This window comes from Nicotiana sylvestris, chromosome 7 (assembly GCF_000393655.2).
Source record: "Nicotiana sylvestris chromosome 7, ASM39365v2, whole genome shotgun sequence".
Classification (NCBI taxonomy): domain Eukaryota; kingdom Viridiplantae; phylum Streptophyta; class Magnoliopsida; order Solanales; family Solanaceae; genus Nicotiana; species Nicotiana sylvestris.
The window spans coordinates 70,621,213-70,638,872 of NC_091063.1; the positions used below are offsets into that span (position 1 = coordinate 70,621,213).

The window sequence follows — 17,660 nt, forward strand, 5'->3', positions numbered from 1 at the left end:
TGCGTTGTACCTTATGTCACCGCCGATGACATGGAATTTGGTGTTCTGAACTATACCGGACATATCGATCGGGAGGGTGATCTCCCCTTTCGTTACTTTGCCGGCCATGTTGAAGCCGTTGAGGACCCGAGAGGTGAGTATGATCTGATCGAGCAACCTAAGTTGTTCTACTACCCTTGACCTGATTATGTTGGCCGAGCTACCTGGATCCACGAGTACACGTTTAATTTGAATGTTACTTGAAAGAAATGAAATTACCAGTGCGTCATTATGTGGTTTTGTCAAGGTTTCGAAATCTTCCTCGTTGAATGCTAAGGTGTCTTTGGTCATGCGGCCTCAATCGGCCCTTCTGTTGTAGCGAACATTTTTATCCGTTTGATCACGGGTCCTTGGTGGATGTCGGTCCCCCCATGATCATATGAACGACATGCTGAGGAATCTCTCTTTTTTCCCGGGTGGGATTTTTCTAAGCTTTTCACTGAATTTTGTGGCATGTGCTCTTGTTAATGTGGGGACCGACATTACGTATTGGGCGTTGCACGAGGTCGTACCCTTGGGAATCGGTTTTGGTGCACTCTCAGGGTTTTGCGGTGGCACACCCATACCTGGAATAACCATACCGTCTTTTCTATAGTCTTTAAGGCTGTTATTTTCAGGTGCGTTTATTGGATTAGACATTTTGACCTGAAATCGAAGATCTTGGACAAGAAAAAGTGTGAAAGGTAACTTGCGTTATGTAGTAAACTAGCAAGAAAACAATCACTATTATTTTTAGACCCACGGTGGGCGCCAAACTATTTACCGCGAAAATGGTAATAACAACTAGATTTGATTTTGTGGTTCTAAAAATATGTGATATGTTTTTTATACTAGTTTTTAGGAAATGGATGCTAAGTAAAAGACTTGGAAACAAAATAATAGCTTGAAAACAATGTGGTAATCAAACCGAATGGCTAATAATCGGGGCCTCGAGCTTGCGAATTTGGGGTCTCGAGGTCGAGTCGAAAGCCCTGCCGAGGATAATCGATGCACGACCAAGGGCAGTCGATGGATGATTAACAACTACGACAAATTTGATGGCGACTCTTTATAGCCAATAATGAGCAATAACGGAAGAACAATAACTAGAACATGGTTAATGCAAGCAATAAATGTAAATAATGGAGTCAAGAGAGAATGGGTTAGGGAGCAAAGAGAATGTTCTAATATATTCAATGTTGTTGGAATGAATCCCAAAAAACAGTAAAGGTCCCCTTTATATAGGAGAAGGGAAACCCTTCATCGTACATATATATTATTACAAAGTAAGATAGCTGGCACAACTACCTAGCAGTCTGGTGCAGACTGGTACTATTCTTGCAGGTGATGTCAGTTTGGACCACATGCCTAGGGAACTTCCCGCTTACCCTTAATAACCATCGGCTCATGCTGCATCGAGGTCGAGTGTGAAGAACCTTCGAGGTCGAAGCTTCGAGTTGCGCCCCCGGGTCTTCGAGCCTTTTTTTGAAGCTAAGGGAGAGACACAGTGATCGTGAAATCAGGCCTCCCGATTTCACCCGTATACAGGTATTCAAATTTTGATTATCCTTTGCTAGTGGGCTATACAAGGCTGTTCAAAATCTATGTTTTATGAAAAACAAGTAATATTTTACCTTATACACTGTATAATTTTTTGGTAAAGGGCAGTCAATGTCGCACGTAACTTCGCCCCTGCTTGTCGCAAACAAGTGAATCCGTGTTAACTATCTGGCATCTAATGTTGTGATGGGGGTCTTACTCATAGTAACATTTACATTTGCATATTGGCTAGAAGAAAATTCCTCATCCTTTGCATTTCTTTCTATGTAAAAACCTGGATGTTTAGCCTGTGGCAATGCACCTTCATTGTTTAACATCACAACAACAGAAGACATACTTGGGTAGTGCTGTATTCTGGGCCGGCCCCGGGCCTTCGTAGGCTAAACGGGCCGGGCTTCGTGGGCCTGGGTTCTGGAGGTCCCGGGCTTCGTGGGCTTAACGGGTGGAACCGGCCCGTAAGCCCATATGGTCCTGAGCTTAACGGGCCGGGCTCGTGGACTTTGCGGGCCTAGCGGTTTTTTTAAGGCAATTTTTGTAGTATCATAGCTATATTAAAAATATATATGTAGTATATATGTAGATCTAATTATTAAAGTGCTTGACGAAAAAGAAAAATAACAAAACAATAGTAAAACACTAAATTGTCATGCATAATATATTGTCTTGTAGTATATATATTGTATCTTATGTATATATATTATAACTTATTACTTATATATTTTCTTGTAGTATATATTGTATGTTATGTATATATATTCTCTTATATATTTTTTTGTAGTATATATTGTATCTTATGTATATATATTCTCTTATATATTTTCTTGTAGTATATATATTGTATCTTATGTATATATATTCTCTTATATATTTTCTTGTAGTATATATATTGTATCTTATGTATATATATTCTCTTATATATTTTCTTGTAGTATATATTGTATCTTATGTATATATATTCTCTTATATATTTTCTTGTAGTATATATATTGTATCTTATGTATATATATTCTCTTATATATTTTCTTGTAGTATATATATTGTATCTTATGTATATATATTCTCTTATATATTTTCTTGTAGTATATATATTGTATCTTATGTATATATATTCTCTTATATATTTTCTTGTAGTATATATTGTATCTTATGTATATATATTCTCTTATATATTTTCTTGTAGTATATATATTGTATCTTATGTATATATATTCTCTTATATATTTTCTTGTAGTATATATTGTATCTTATGTATATATATTCTCTTATATATTTTCTTGTAGTTATGTATATATTGTAGCTTATAAATAATTCTAAGTAAAGACAAAGAAATATTGCGAAAAGATATTCAAGGGTAGAAGCAATAAATTTTATTACCAAAAATGGCATATCTTTCTTAGTCATCCTTCCCCCAATGGAATGAGCACAACAAGGTACTAATACCACCATTAGAAGGAAAAAAACTAAGGAAGATGTGACAAAATTCATTGTAGGATTTAACATTGCAGCAAGACCATAAATAGGAGGGATAGGAAAAAAATATTTTTTAAACTTTTGTTTCATTTCATTTATAGCAAGTTCATAAATGTCCCCACCCTCACCAAATTCAACAAACAAATCAGATAGTGCTGCAATATAAACTAAACAGTTTGAAATAGTAGGATAATATTGCCCAGAAAATGCATTTGTAGCAATTTGAAAATGTTCTAAAAAATCTAAAAGAATTTTAACATTCGTCCAATCTTGAGTAGTAAGCATTTCATCATCATCCTCACCACCTACCCGAGAATTAAACGTTGCATTAATTGGGTTTCTATATTCATATGCAACTACTAAACTTTCGTACATACAATTCCATCTAGTCGGGCAAGGTTTAGGAACCTTTCTTTCTCTAAGGCCATATTCATCACATTTTTTAAAATACTCTCTAAGTCTACTTCTACGGTTTGAATAAAAAAGCCAATTAAGAGCCATTCTAACCTTTTCAATTTCTATGTTTAAAATTCGCATACCATCACCGACAATTAAATGATAAATATGACAAATACATCTAACATGGAAAATATTAGTAAATGCAGGATTTAGTGTTGTTGTAAGCATGCCTATAGCACTAGTGTTACTAGAAGCATTATCCATAGAAATTGCCATTATTTTATCGCTAAAGCAAAAATATCTACAAATATTTGCAACTGTGTTAGTTATAAACTTACCCGTGTGATGCGAATTAATTATTCTATATGCAATTATGCGTTTTTGCATTATTCATTCCTCATCTATCCAATGACTTGTAACAGTTAGATAATCACAATCATTACCACTTCTACCAATACCAGTAGTAATAGAAATCTGATTAGGTATATGAGTAAATAAATACCGCAAATATTGTTCATATTCATGTTTGAATTTATAAATATCACTCTTAACTGTTGCGCGAGGCCAACCTTTATAAGTAGGATTAAAAACTCTTCTAATATAATGAACCCAATTAGGATTAGATGCAAAAGTATAAGGTAAGCACATAACAGTAATCATCTTTGCTAATTCTTCACGATCTCTATTTGGATCGTAATATAAAATACCTCCGGTGACAGTGTTAATTCCTGGTTGAACTAGATTTGAACCTGTACTAGGGTTAACCGCAGAATCTACACTTGTCCCCTCTAGCTGCGCTTTCATTTGAAAAAATCTAGCCTTATCTCTAGGGTGTGTTTTTATGTGCCTAGTCAAACTACCCGTGCCGCTACGGTCTCCAGTATATTTATGCGCCATTAATTTCCCACAAGTTTTACACTTAGCCTTATTTTGTTCTCTTACTTGAGTAAAAAAATTCCAAACTAATGATGTTTCTAGGCGTTTAGCAGGTTCTCTATTAAAAGTAGGAGTTTCTACAGGTGGGTCGACCGGTGCATCAGTTGGGTTATTAAGAGGACTAGTAGGTGTATCATCTAAATCCGGTGCTTGGGTTTCATCATCATCCTCATTTTCCTCATTATTTTCTAAGATGGTTTCATTAGGATAAAGAGCATTCATAATTTCATCATCTAATCTATCACCTGGTGCAACATTATGATAAAATTCACTATCGGTAAATTGAAAACAAGGGTGATCACTATCAAGAATTACGGAAGGAGGAGGACGTCTAGGTTGGCGACTACTTTCAACTTGCTTATCTTTTCTAGGTCGGGGAGCCGGGGGAAGGGTAGTTGGTTGGCCACTACTTTCACCGGTTTTATCTTTTCCTTTACCAAACATTTTTTTCAAAGTAAATGCCATATTAATTATAATTATGCAAACTAAACCACACAAAAATATATTCTTAAAACGTAAGAGTTGAAACGAGTTTACCGGATTGCCGAACAACTTCTTGAAAATTGAAAATCGTTGAACACTTGAAAACTTCAATTCAACAACTTCACAATTTTTCACGAAATTTCAACAATAAATTAAGTAATTGTAGTAGAGAGATTGAGAGAGATTGAGAGATATTGATGAATTGGTGAATAAAAATGAAAGAATGAGGGGGTATTTATAGTTGAAAAATGGGGAAAAGTGTAATTATATAAAGTTTGGGGGCCAAATGGCCATTTTTTAAACTTAAAAACGGTCATATTTTCAGCCCAAATGGCTAGATTTTAAATATGGCCGTTGGAGAATTTTAATTTTTTTTTTTTAAAAAAAAAATAGCCGTTTGGCCCGCCAGGCCCGTCTGACGGTCCCGGACTAAACGGTCCCGGGCTCGTGAGCTAATAGTACAAGACCGGCCCGTCACGGGCTTCTCAGGACCACCAGGACCGGCCCACCAGACCCACCAGGCCCGTTAGGACCGCGGGCCCGGTCCGGTCCGGTTCAGGCCCGGCCCACCAAGCAGCCTTATACTTGGGCGATCTTCAGGACATTGTTGGACACATAATAGACCAACGCAGATTGATCGTACCACTTGAGTTGTCGAACAAGAATCACCTAGGCATTCATCAAGTAGGTCGATTGACCTACCTTCTTTATAGAGTTTCCATGCCTGTACATGTTTCAAGATTATTAGTATCACTAGTTTTGCCAGATACTTTACTAGTAGATAACTCGAACAGGTAAATATAATAGAGCAAATTAAAATTTTTACATGTCCAAGTAGATTGATGCTATGGTCTGGATGAGAGAATCTTCTGTTGCATTTCCCACTCACAATTTCCAGTACTAATATACCAAAGCTAAATACATCTGATTTTACTGAGTATTTCCCGTGCAATGCATATTCTGGTGAGCGGTACCCACTGCATAAAGATGTACGTAAAATAATAAAATTACTAATGCTGAAAAACATGACTTTAACTATATCAAAATTTATCTCAGGGTCAAATTTCCAACTACTCAATAGAGATTCTTACTATGTTCCAACAACTCGGTTTGTCATGGCTCCAATGTCATCCTCTTCGCATATTTTTGCTAATCCGAAGTCTGATATCTTCGGATTCATATCTTTGTCTAACAAGATGTTGTTAGCTTTCAGGTCTCTGTGAATTATTGTCAATTGAGAATCTTGATGCAGATACATAAGTCCCCGAGCTATACTATTAATAATGTGAAAGCGCTTAGGCCAGTCTAGTACCCTGCTTTGTGTGTCATCTGCCAAAATATTTGTTGGCCCGTTAATACGCTAGAAAGTAAGTACCAAAACATAAAACTAAAGTACATCCTCTATTTGGAAAAAAGAATATCATATGGTTGGGCTGCAAAGTATATCACTACTAGTGTATTAGCCCGCGCTTCGCGCGGTCATAAAAATAACCATGAATTTATAAAATACTATGGCACTCTGCATATCTAAGGAACAAAAGTAATGTTACTAAAACTACGACAACCTGTACTTCCACACAAAATTATTCAATAACAAACTTTAGTACATAGTGTGTATATATGTGTGTGTGAAAATCGTATTATCATTTATCCTTGAATTAATCTTATCTGGTTAATGTTGTTTGAAATCTTAATAATATCATCAATTATATCTGGTTTAATTGATTAGGAATCATTGTCCGAAATCTTACATAATGTCGTAGTTAAGTCGTGCTTAAGGGAGAATATCTACATTTAAAAAGCCAAGCTAAATTAATATCTTCATTTAACCTAAACTTTACATTCGATCTCGAGTTATTTTCTTCTTTTAAGCTAGCTCTTAGCACAACTATTTTGTTTTCTTTTGTTTCTCTATCACCTTTCGCTCTTCTTGATTAATTATTGGCATTTTGGCTTTCGCCTTTTTCTGTAGCCCTTTGAGAATGTCAAAATTAAATAGTCGATCTATTGCATAAATGAATAAAAGATACATCATTTCTCTATCTAACTTAAATGCGTGCGAGCGGATATAACCAGTTTCTCCCTAAAATCCGTCCTTCCATTAGAGACTGCAAATAGGATGTTCAAAAAGGAAATAAAAAATTTAATTCTGTCAGTTAAAGAAGACCGTTTTTTAAATATAATTGCAAAAGTAAAATTTAGATGGTCTAAATTCTTTAAGGCCAATTGTCTTTAATTTATATTACAAACCAAACTGAGAGCGGTTTTAACTGAAGTTTTACAGCTGTAACATGGATACAACTAAACAAAAAAAAAAAATCCTTACAAGTTAAACATGCTAAATAATTTTTTCTTCTCCTCCTATTTCTTCATTGACACACAATAAACTAAAGCTTAAAATAACAATAGAAAATAAAATATTGCTCAGCTAAAATTTAAAATGAAAATACATAACCAAAAATTAAAATATGAAAAACTTAACCCAGAACTTATTTAGAGAGTTAGATGGTGCATCCATATGTACAATTCATACATGGAACATCCAAAATTTTAGGATTGTAAGGAATTTTGCGACACCTCCTGTATCCAAATAACCATTGTGATAATTAGAAAACAGTAACTTATTATAGAACAAATGATATTACTACTCCAAATATGCGATGAAAGGAATAACCTTGGGTAAAGGTCCTAATGAAGCAAAAATATGAATTTTTATACGAAACATGGAGGAATACCATAAGGTTCATAAAGTTACAAACTAAGTAAACATGGAGGAATACCATAAGGTTCATAAACTTACAATAAATGAAAAAAAAAATAAGGAAGAAACAAAAAAGTTAAATATTTGCATAGATTCATATTCTCTGTTTATGAGAGCAATTTGCAGTATCGTAGTAGTCCAATACCATTATATTCTTTAAGTTGATGATGCTGTTGTTTGTTACTCGGCTAAGCGAATAATGCCTTTATCTTCAACTATGACTTGAAATGACAAACGGACTAATTGCATATTCGTAATGATTAATATTTCAAAGTCATGTGGAAATAAAATAGGCGAAGTATATTGAAGGCAACTAAACACGAAAAGAAAAAAAGGAGTACCTTGACTTCCAAAAAGAGAAGATCGAAAGAGTACCTATAATATTTGTGGATTCTCAAACAAATGTAGAGAGATGAACAATAGAACACAGAGGAGAAACAACCATAGAGGAATTAATTTTTAAAGAGGAAGAAATAAAACGGGGCCAACTTTTCATCAAGAGGAATCTATATATATATAATTGAGGGACATTGATCCGGTGATGTGACAGCTTCTTTAACCAGAATACACATTTTTCTAATTTCTCAAATTTTTGACTTCTTTCATATTTTTGCCGCTTACGTTTAGGTGCTATATGCCTTCCGGGAAATGAAAGAGTGCGTCGTTTCAAAGTTAAAGTATATACATGTAGTAATTAAAAGCAGTTGCCTGTCGGGAAGTGTCTCTTAATAAATGGAAGACTACTAACTGTGAACCCAACTTGGCTTTCTTTTCGTTTTCCAGTGCCAATTCTTCAGTTTACTTCCTTTAGCCGCTGATTCAATTGTAAAGTCAAGCATCAATCCAGTCCATTTTGAAGGTAATTAACAATATTTTATTTCATTCATTGGTAATTATAGAATACATTTTCCATAATTTCATGTCGTAATTCTGCTTTAAGAATTAGCAAAATGCATGAGCAACTACTGTGAGGCAATAATTAATTTTTTTTTTATTATAGCATTTATACAGGATTAGTTTTAGTTCATTTTCTTATTTTAAGTTTGTAACTAATATTTTCTCAACTTGAATGGTATGCAAATACTTTCTGATTTTTATTCTTTAACGTGTTTTTCTTTTCTTTAATATAATGTTGCACTTGCTCAATAAAATAAGCATCTCAATAAATGCATGTTTAGAATAATACAGTTTTTAATTTTTAACTTTAAATTGAGTTTATAAACAAAAATTCAATTAACAAATAACTAATACATATATATAATTTTCTAATTTCTGATAGAAAATTAGCAATAATATGAAAATTAAAATATTAGTATATAACAAAATTAAAGGTTCGAGTTCACTCTCAAAGAGAGAGAGTGAGAGAGTATTTGACCACTCTTGTATTTTTGTCCCTCGAGAATCTATTGATGATTTGATTCAAAATTTAATTTCATTTGCAATTATAGTTATTTGTACAATATGCGTTTACAAGAAAGAATATAAGAGTTCGGACTCTTGCTTTTCTCAATCATAATATTATATTCTCAATTTTATAGTTTGCTTATTTTCTAGAAATCTTTGTACCCTCCACGTGTATGATTTAAAATCAAAAAGTTTTAAAATATGTTGCAATGACAAGAGGCGGTAGTCTTTCCTAACGATTATTTGATGCTAATAAAAACTTTGTATTTCATTTATACGATTTCCTTTTCTAATATACAACTAATAAATTTAAATAATTTTATTTGTGTAATTAGTAGAGTAGCTTTAAAATAAAATTTATGGAATTTTAATTTTTCTGAATCTCCTTAAATCTTTCTTAATTATATAAATAATTTCCTTGGTAATGTATAATAAACTATATATAGCATTGCATAGAAGTATTTGCTCTAAATGAATAAATTTATGAACTAACATGTGAATTAACCCAATATATATATTGTTTAAAAGTGTTTTTTTTTCTACTAAAAAAAAGAATGATATAACTATATTATTTAGCCTGTTGGTCTCTTTGTAAATTTACTAATATGTAGCGCGAAGCGCGGGTGATTCTACTAGTGATGGTTTATAATTAAGATGCTTAAAAAAATAAATGGGAAAATTAGGAAAAAGTAAAAGTTGAGAAGAAAAAAAAGATAGATACGTTTCGTGGGACCTTCAAAAATAAAAATCCTGCTAATTCAAATAAGCAAACAATATCAAGAATCAAGATAAAAAGAAGTAAGAACATAGACGAACTAAAAATAGTACGAAAGTTGAAGTGATTGTAAACACTTCTAACCTTTTTATGATGTAAGTACTTGATTTGCTATTGAGTTTGCTCTTTGCAATGGTGCCTCTGCGAATATATTTGTTGACATATTAGAAGCATCAAGGATGAAGAAAACTGGCTATAGACCCAACAATCTGTCTTGTTTGCATCATAACTTTTAAAATCATTCATAATCTCAATTTTTAAATCCATTTTTAACAGAAAGTACTAAAAACGCAACAAAACACATATGAAAAATTAACTTCATAAAAAGCTAACAAAAAATTAGTTAGAGTAATTGAACTAATGCTAATCCAACTCTTTTTATGACCCAATTAACTCAGTCATTTAAAAAAAGAAGAAGAATAAGGAGCAAAAAGTAAAACACCAAATAATAAAATAAAAATGCATTTAGAAGATATACATAAATATGTTATACTCCAAAGATATAGAAACTTTAGCAGCAAAGTGACTACCCTACCAACCCATCAAAACCTTAAACTCAAAGCTGCAGCGGCAATGAAACGTAACTTTTTGGTTTCTTTAACAGGTGCGGTGCCTTTTCAATGAAACGTTGGAGAAAATATACAGAAAACGTTTTGAGAAGGGTAAGTCGCCAAAAAAGAACGGAAAAAAAAATTAAAGAGACAAGCGTAATTAATAGAAGTTAATATGTGACTTTTGGTTTTTAGTATAGCAAATAAATAGGAAAATAGGGTAAAAACCCAAAAACTGAGAAAACAGGAAAATATGTATTCTGAATGATGAGAGGTACCACATCAGATTTTAATGACCCTCTTTTATATGTAAAGGATCTTCATTAAAGCAACAAATGAAAATACGTGAATTTCTTAGATAATATTGATGTAATAAAATAAATTATCTACAATTCATAACCACAAATTGCACTTGAAATATTAACTAAGAGAAGTATCATTTTTTCGGACTATAAAACTTACTGTATTCTTGAAAAAAATCACGCATATATATATAAATGATATAACATACCAACGCTTTCTTACATGAAAGAAAATATCCCAAATTTAGAATGCGTAATACTGCAATGAGGTAATAAAAGCAGTCTAGTCTTCCCTTGTTATGATCCTGAACAAACAAATGTGAAGACTTATTATGAAAAACTAATACCAAAAAGCTGCTCAAACAATTCAGACCCTGCCAATCCAACAAAAAAGAAAGATGATGCAATGCTCCTAATGTTTTATATATGGGTATTGTTAATCGGAGAACTCATTCTCACCAATTATCTTAAGTACCTCTGAAAGACTTGATAATGCCATCTGAAGAATGTCATACATCAATCAATAGGTTATCACCAATGATCTTTTGTTTAGCACCAGCAAAAAGTGATTTAATTTGGTGATCGGAATAATTTTGCATAACAATAGACCTTTATAATGAATGAAAGCTTACAATTCTTGGAGGATTTAGAATTGGTAAAGATCTTAATTAAAGCAATGAGATTTTTTTTACCATGGCGATCAAATGAGATTATCGCAAAGAAGTTCTATTGTCCACGTGTTATCTACTCTGTTAGTGGACGTTTACATAATTTATACAACCATAATTAGAAACCTATAAAGAAGGAAATTATTAAATTGTGTTTAAAGGTTCAAACTAAAACAAAAAATAATGAAATTTTCTCTGACCTTTTTGGCGATTAAAATCACAATTGGGATAATTCAAAATTTTATTGTAAAATGCTGAGAAATTGCGAGATAGTCCATTCGTATAGGATGCATAAGGGGCGATTAAAATCACAACTGGGATAATTCAAAATTTTATTGTAAAATACTGAGAAATTGCGAGATAGTCCATTCGTATAGGATGCATAAGGGACAGTTCCACAACTGCAATATCCTAAGCAGACTTGCAAACGGCATTAGTTAAGACTCACGATCAAAATATCCATGCTCTTAGGCAGAAAATTTGCTCAATAGCTTCGTGAATACCGCCTCACTTTTGGTAGAGGAGTTTCTGTAAAATATTTTTCACCGAGAGTTGATATACAATGAATTGTAGTTTTGTGCCTTTTAACCTAGGGAGACTCTTGGGCTTTTAATGTATTGATGATTCTTCGGAAACGGTCGTGACTTTTGAATGGCACACGGTTATTGTTTTAACTAAATTTTTTGGGGCTTTTTACTACATAAGTAATAATTGAAGGGAAGAGAAGAATAAGGGAAAAATCCAAAAAAAGGAGAAAAAAGAGAAATGTGTTTCTTGGCCAAAGAGAGGTGCCAAGTCATCACTCTTAGTCCCTCCTATATATTTATATATAGATTTATACAGCCATAATTAGAAACCTATAAAGAAGAAAATTATTAAATTGCGTTTAAAGATTCAAATTAAAACAAAGAATAATGAAATTTTCTCTGACCTTTTTGGCGATTAAAATCACAACTGGGATAATTCAAAATTTTATTGTAAAATGCTGAGAAATTGCGAGATAGTCCATTCGTATAGGATGCATATGGGGCGATTAAAATCACAACTGGGATAATTCAAAATTCTATTGTAAAATACTGAGAAATTGCGAGATAGTCCATTCGTATAGGATGCATAAGGGACAGTTCCACAACTGCAATATCCTAAGCAGACTTGAGCGGCATTAGTTAAGACTCACGATCAAAATATCCATGCTCTTAGGCATAAAATTTGCTCAATAGCTTCGTGAATACCGCCTCACTTTTGGTAGAGGAGTTTCTGTAAAATATTTTTCACCGAGAGTTGATGTACAATGAATTGTAGTTTTGTGCCTTTTAACCTAGGGAGACTCTTGGGCTTTTAATGTATTGATGTTCTTCGGAAATGGTCGTGACTTTTGAATGGCACACGGTTATTGTTTTAACTAAATTTTTTGGGGCTTTTTACTACATAAGTAATAATTGAAGGGAAGAGAAGAATAAGGGAAAAATCCAAAAAAAGGAGAAAAAAGAGAAATGTGTTTCTTGGCCAAAGAGAGGTTCCAAGTCATCACTCTTAGTCCCTCCTTTATATTTATATATAGATTTATACAGCCATAATTAGAAACCTATAAAGAAGAAAATTATTAAATTGCGTATATAGATTCAAATTAAAACAAAGAATAATGAAATTTTCTCTGACCTTTTTGGCGATTAAAATCACAACTGGGATAATTCAAAATTTTATTGTAAAATACTGAGAAATTGCGAGATAGTCCATTCGTATAGGATGCATAAGGGGCGATTAAAATCACAACTGGGATAATTCAAAATTTTATTGTAAAATACTGAGAAATTGCGAGATAGTCCATTTGTATAGGATACATAAGGGACAGTTCCACAACTGCAATATCCTAAGCAGACTTGAGCGGCATTAGTTAAGACTCACGATCAAAATATCCATGCTCTTAGGCAGAAAATTTGCTCAATAGCTTCGTGAATATCGCCTCACTTTTGGTAGAGGAGTTTCTGTAAAATATTTTTCACCGAGAGTTGATGTACAATGAATTGTATTTTTGTGCCTTTTAACCTAGGGAGATTCTTGGGCTTTTAATGTATTGATGTTCTTCGGAAATGGTCGTGACTTTTGAATGGCACACGGTTATTGTTTTAACTAAATTTTTTGGGGCTTTTTACTACATAAGTAATAATTGAAGGGAAGAGAAGAATAAGGGAAAAATCCAAAAAAAGGAGAAAAAAGAGAAATGTGTTTCTTGGCCAAAGAGAGGTGCCAAGTCATCACTCTTTGTCCCTCTTTTATATTTATATATAGACTTATACATCCATAATTAGAAACCTATAAAGAAGAAAATTATTAAATTGCGTTTAAAGATTCAAATTAAAACAAAGAATAATGAAATTTTCTCTGACCTTTTTGGCGATTAAAATCACAACTGGGATAATTCAAAATTTTATTGTAAAATACTGAGAAATTGCGAGATAGTCCATTCGTATAGGATGCATAAGGGGCGATCAAAATCACAACTGGGATAATTCAAAATTTTATTGTAAAATACTGAGAAATTGCGAGATAGTCCATTCGTATAGGATGCATAAGGGACAGTTCCACAACTGCAATATCCTAAGCAGACTTGAGCGGCATTAGTTAAGACTCACGATCAAAATATCCATGCTCTTAGGCAGAAAATTTGCTCAATAGCTTCGTGAATACCGCCTCACTTTTGGTAGAGGAGTTTCTGTAAAATATTTTTCACCGAGAGTTGATGTACAATGAATTGTAGTTTTGTGCCTTTTAACCTAGGGAGACTCTTGGGCTTTTAATGTATTGATGATTCTTCGGAAATGGTCGTAACTTTTGAATGACACACGGTTATTGTTTTAACTAGATTTTTTGGGGCTTTTTACTACATAAGTAATAATTGAAGGGAAAAGAAGAATAAGGGAAAAATCCAAAAAAGGAGAAAAAAGAGAAATGTGTTTCTTGGCCAAAGAGAGGTGCCAAGTCATCACTCTTAGTCCCTCCTTTATATTTATATATAGATTACGCTCTTATGCAGCTGACTTCCTAGTTCTTTTCTTACATGTTTTTGTCTTGCTTCATTGTGTTTTCATGATTGGAAGAAGATTATTGAAGTACTCCTAAAGATACCAGTTCATTGTAGTGCAATTATTAATCAATATGCACAATATTGGATGGAGAAGTTGTACCAAATATAAATGAATCAAGACTCCCGTTTGGCAAGTACTCATAGATCAACATTTTTTCTTCCCCTTCAATGCAGCAGCCAAGAATCTTCACCAGATTCCTATGTTGAAGTTTTGCGATATATAAAACTTCATTCTTGAACTCGGTTTCTCCTTGTGTTGAAGTTCTAGACAGCCGTTTGACAGCTATTTCCTGTCCTTCAAGTGTGCCCTAAACATCACAATCTCTGCATGTTAATATTTTCAATACCTAATTGGGTGTTTTTCTTGTACAAAACTGCACCAGGCCTCAAGTTTTTATACCTTATAAACAGGTCCAAAACCGCACTCTCCAATCTTTTTGTCCATTGAAAAGTTATTAGTAGCCTTGGCTATCATAGATAAGTCAAACAGTGGTATCTCAAATTCTTCAGCACAATTACTCCTGTTGTAATCTATCTTATAGCTGCCACTGCATCCCCATCTTCCTGCCAAAAGAAAATTATGTGAGTTCTGCAAACACCAGACAAAAAAGATAGGTAGTTGTTTTCACATTTATTCTATTCCTCTACTTTGCTCAGACGGGACAAAAAAGGGCTTATCCAGCTTACCTTTCTTTTTGAGTTGTAAAGCGTTCTTCCTTCTTCTGTATCAGACCAGCAGGCTAAGGATTACCAGAGTCACACCAACAGATAATGGAAGAATCCAGAAAAGTACATTTCCTTCCTTTCCATCCGATTGCTGTACACTACCTGCAAGTAACCAGCAAATTAAAATAATAAATTTCACTTTCTGGCTCTTTAGGAGCCTTGGCATAACTGGTAATTATGCTGTCATGTGACCAGAAGGTCATGGGTTCAAGCCGTGGAAACAGCCTCTTGCAAAAATGCAGGATAAGACTGTGTACAATAGACGCTTGTGGTCCGGCCCTTCCCCGGACCCCACGCATAGCGGGAACTTAGTGCACGGGCGTAGCCTTTTTTTTGGTCTCTCCAATCCTTAGTGGAGTTGATAATTGATATTGAGCTATAACGACCTTGCTAGCCTTTGTAGTACTGCATGTCATATCTAATTTCTCAACTTGCGAGTGAGATTTTTACCTTGATGGATGCTATATATGAACTGCTAGGTCTGTAGAAAACTTTTGTGCCTATCAATTACTTACAGGGAAGTGACTGAGGTCTAACCAGTCATTATGCTTAGAGATTCAACTTATAATTCAGATCAATTTCACTAAAGTAGTAACATTTGTCTTCTAATGAATTTGTTAGTTCCCACCTATATACCGGCCAAGCAGGACTTGGCAGTTAATATATCACTAGTAGATGTTTACAAGCGTAGGACAAGTTCGAACTTGAAGTTAAGGTCTGCTTTGTTAAAAGTACCTGCAACCATAAGTTCTTTTTTCATCTTCAGGTATAATAAATCAGAAATCACTGGCAACTCGGACTCAGCAATAAACCTACCTGATTCAGAACCAGCCATTCTGATGTATATATCTTGCTCTTCATTGGGTACCTGCCGAATGTCAAGCAGATTCTCGAACCACAATAAGCATCCACTTCCTCCATTTCGTATGTCAAGATTTGAGTAAGCCATACAAGAGCAATTTTTAGAGCAGATATTCTTGCATTCTTCTAGTGTCATAGTCACATTGCACCAGGAGTTCCGTGTGTCTGGCAATTTGATATGTGAATACTTCAAAAATACGTCTCCTTGGAGGCAGTTTAGTGCAGTTCTCCGGACGCAGCCACCTGACCAGTCTGTCTTCCGCCAATCTTCAGTATCTTTTGGCACAAATTTGTCTAAGCAACCACATACAGGAGAATCTTGACTGTTGCAGCTACCATATGCACCACACAACTTGTAATCATCACAGTTTTCTGAGGGCATTAAGACAAAAGGGACCCAGCCCTGTTGTCGGTCACCCCAAGTCCAAAACTGTATGACACCATTCTGACTTATTATCAATCTCGCGATAACTGAATATAGGAGCTTATATGTAAAATACACCTCTATCTTGCTAGAAAATACTCCAAATGTATAGAAAGTACCTTCTCTAGAGTTTGGTGCCCCACTAAAACGGCGACCATTCCATGGTTCAGAGCGATATACAACATCTGTGCCCTTTTTCAGGATCACGTTCTGTGGATAACCAGAAGGATCACAGTGATAGGTAAAATCGCCAGGAGCTGGATCCTCCTCGTTCTTCCACGATGACAAGTACACCTCTCGACCAGTTACAAAATTCCAACCAAGCTTCATGCCTGGTAATAGTGTATCAGTCGGGTGATCAAAACTCTGCCAGAGGAAATTACTGGGGTTATTATCACCAGCTTCTTTCACAATAAGATTTCCAGAATCCAACAACTGTGCAATGGGATTCTGCACAGATCTAGAGGTATTAGTTGACCATACAACTTTGTCAGTGCCATTAAGAAGGACAAGAAGACCTGGCTCAATGACCTTAAGGATACCTGATCCACTGGTCAAAGGAGCTTCCCTGTTGGCAACCCACACCACTGTCCTAACAGATATATTCTTGTACCAAATACCAACATAACGAAGCTTAGAATTACCTGGACTGAAGAGCCCCATTTCAAAGGTTCCACCAGCTGAAGTAACATTGGCAATTGGCATCGCCATCTTTCAGAAAATGGGTTGTAGTTATATAATCTGTAGCGCCAAAACTCTGGTGGATGGAATACAACAAGTAGATGAGCAAGAATATGTAAAAATGTTCCCTTAGTAATGCCTTCATGCTTCCAAATCCAATGAATGATTCTTGTTCGTGTCACATCCAGGGCGTAGCAACTAGCAACTCTGAACCACATCCAGTAACCTAACAGTTCATTTTACTACAGAGTACTGTATGTCGCCTCTGTTCCAGTTTACGTGAACCTATTTACCTTTTGGTCTGTTTCAGAAAAATGTCCTATTTCTAAAATTGGTAACAATTTAACTTAAACTTACAATTTTACCCTTAATAAAAAGTTTTTATAACCCCACAAATACTCTGGACCCCTTTTTGATATGTTTTGGACTATAAATTTCAAAAGTATTCATTTTTTCTTAGGCTAAGGATTACCATGACCACACCAACTGACAATTATATATTTTCTCACACGAAAATTATAAAATTTTTACTAACTCACAAAAATTATAGTGACAC

At 34.2% G+C, this 17,660-nt stretch overlaps 1 pseudogene; it reads right to left on the reverse strand.

Moving 5' to 3' along the window:
* Positions 1-1,742: 1,742 nt before the first annotated feature.
* LOC104242864 (G-type lectin S-receptor-like serine/threonine-protein kinase At4g27290) lies at positions 1,743-17,134 on the reverse strand (annotated as a pseudogene).
* Positions 17,135-17,660: the final 526 nt, after the last annotated feature.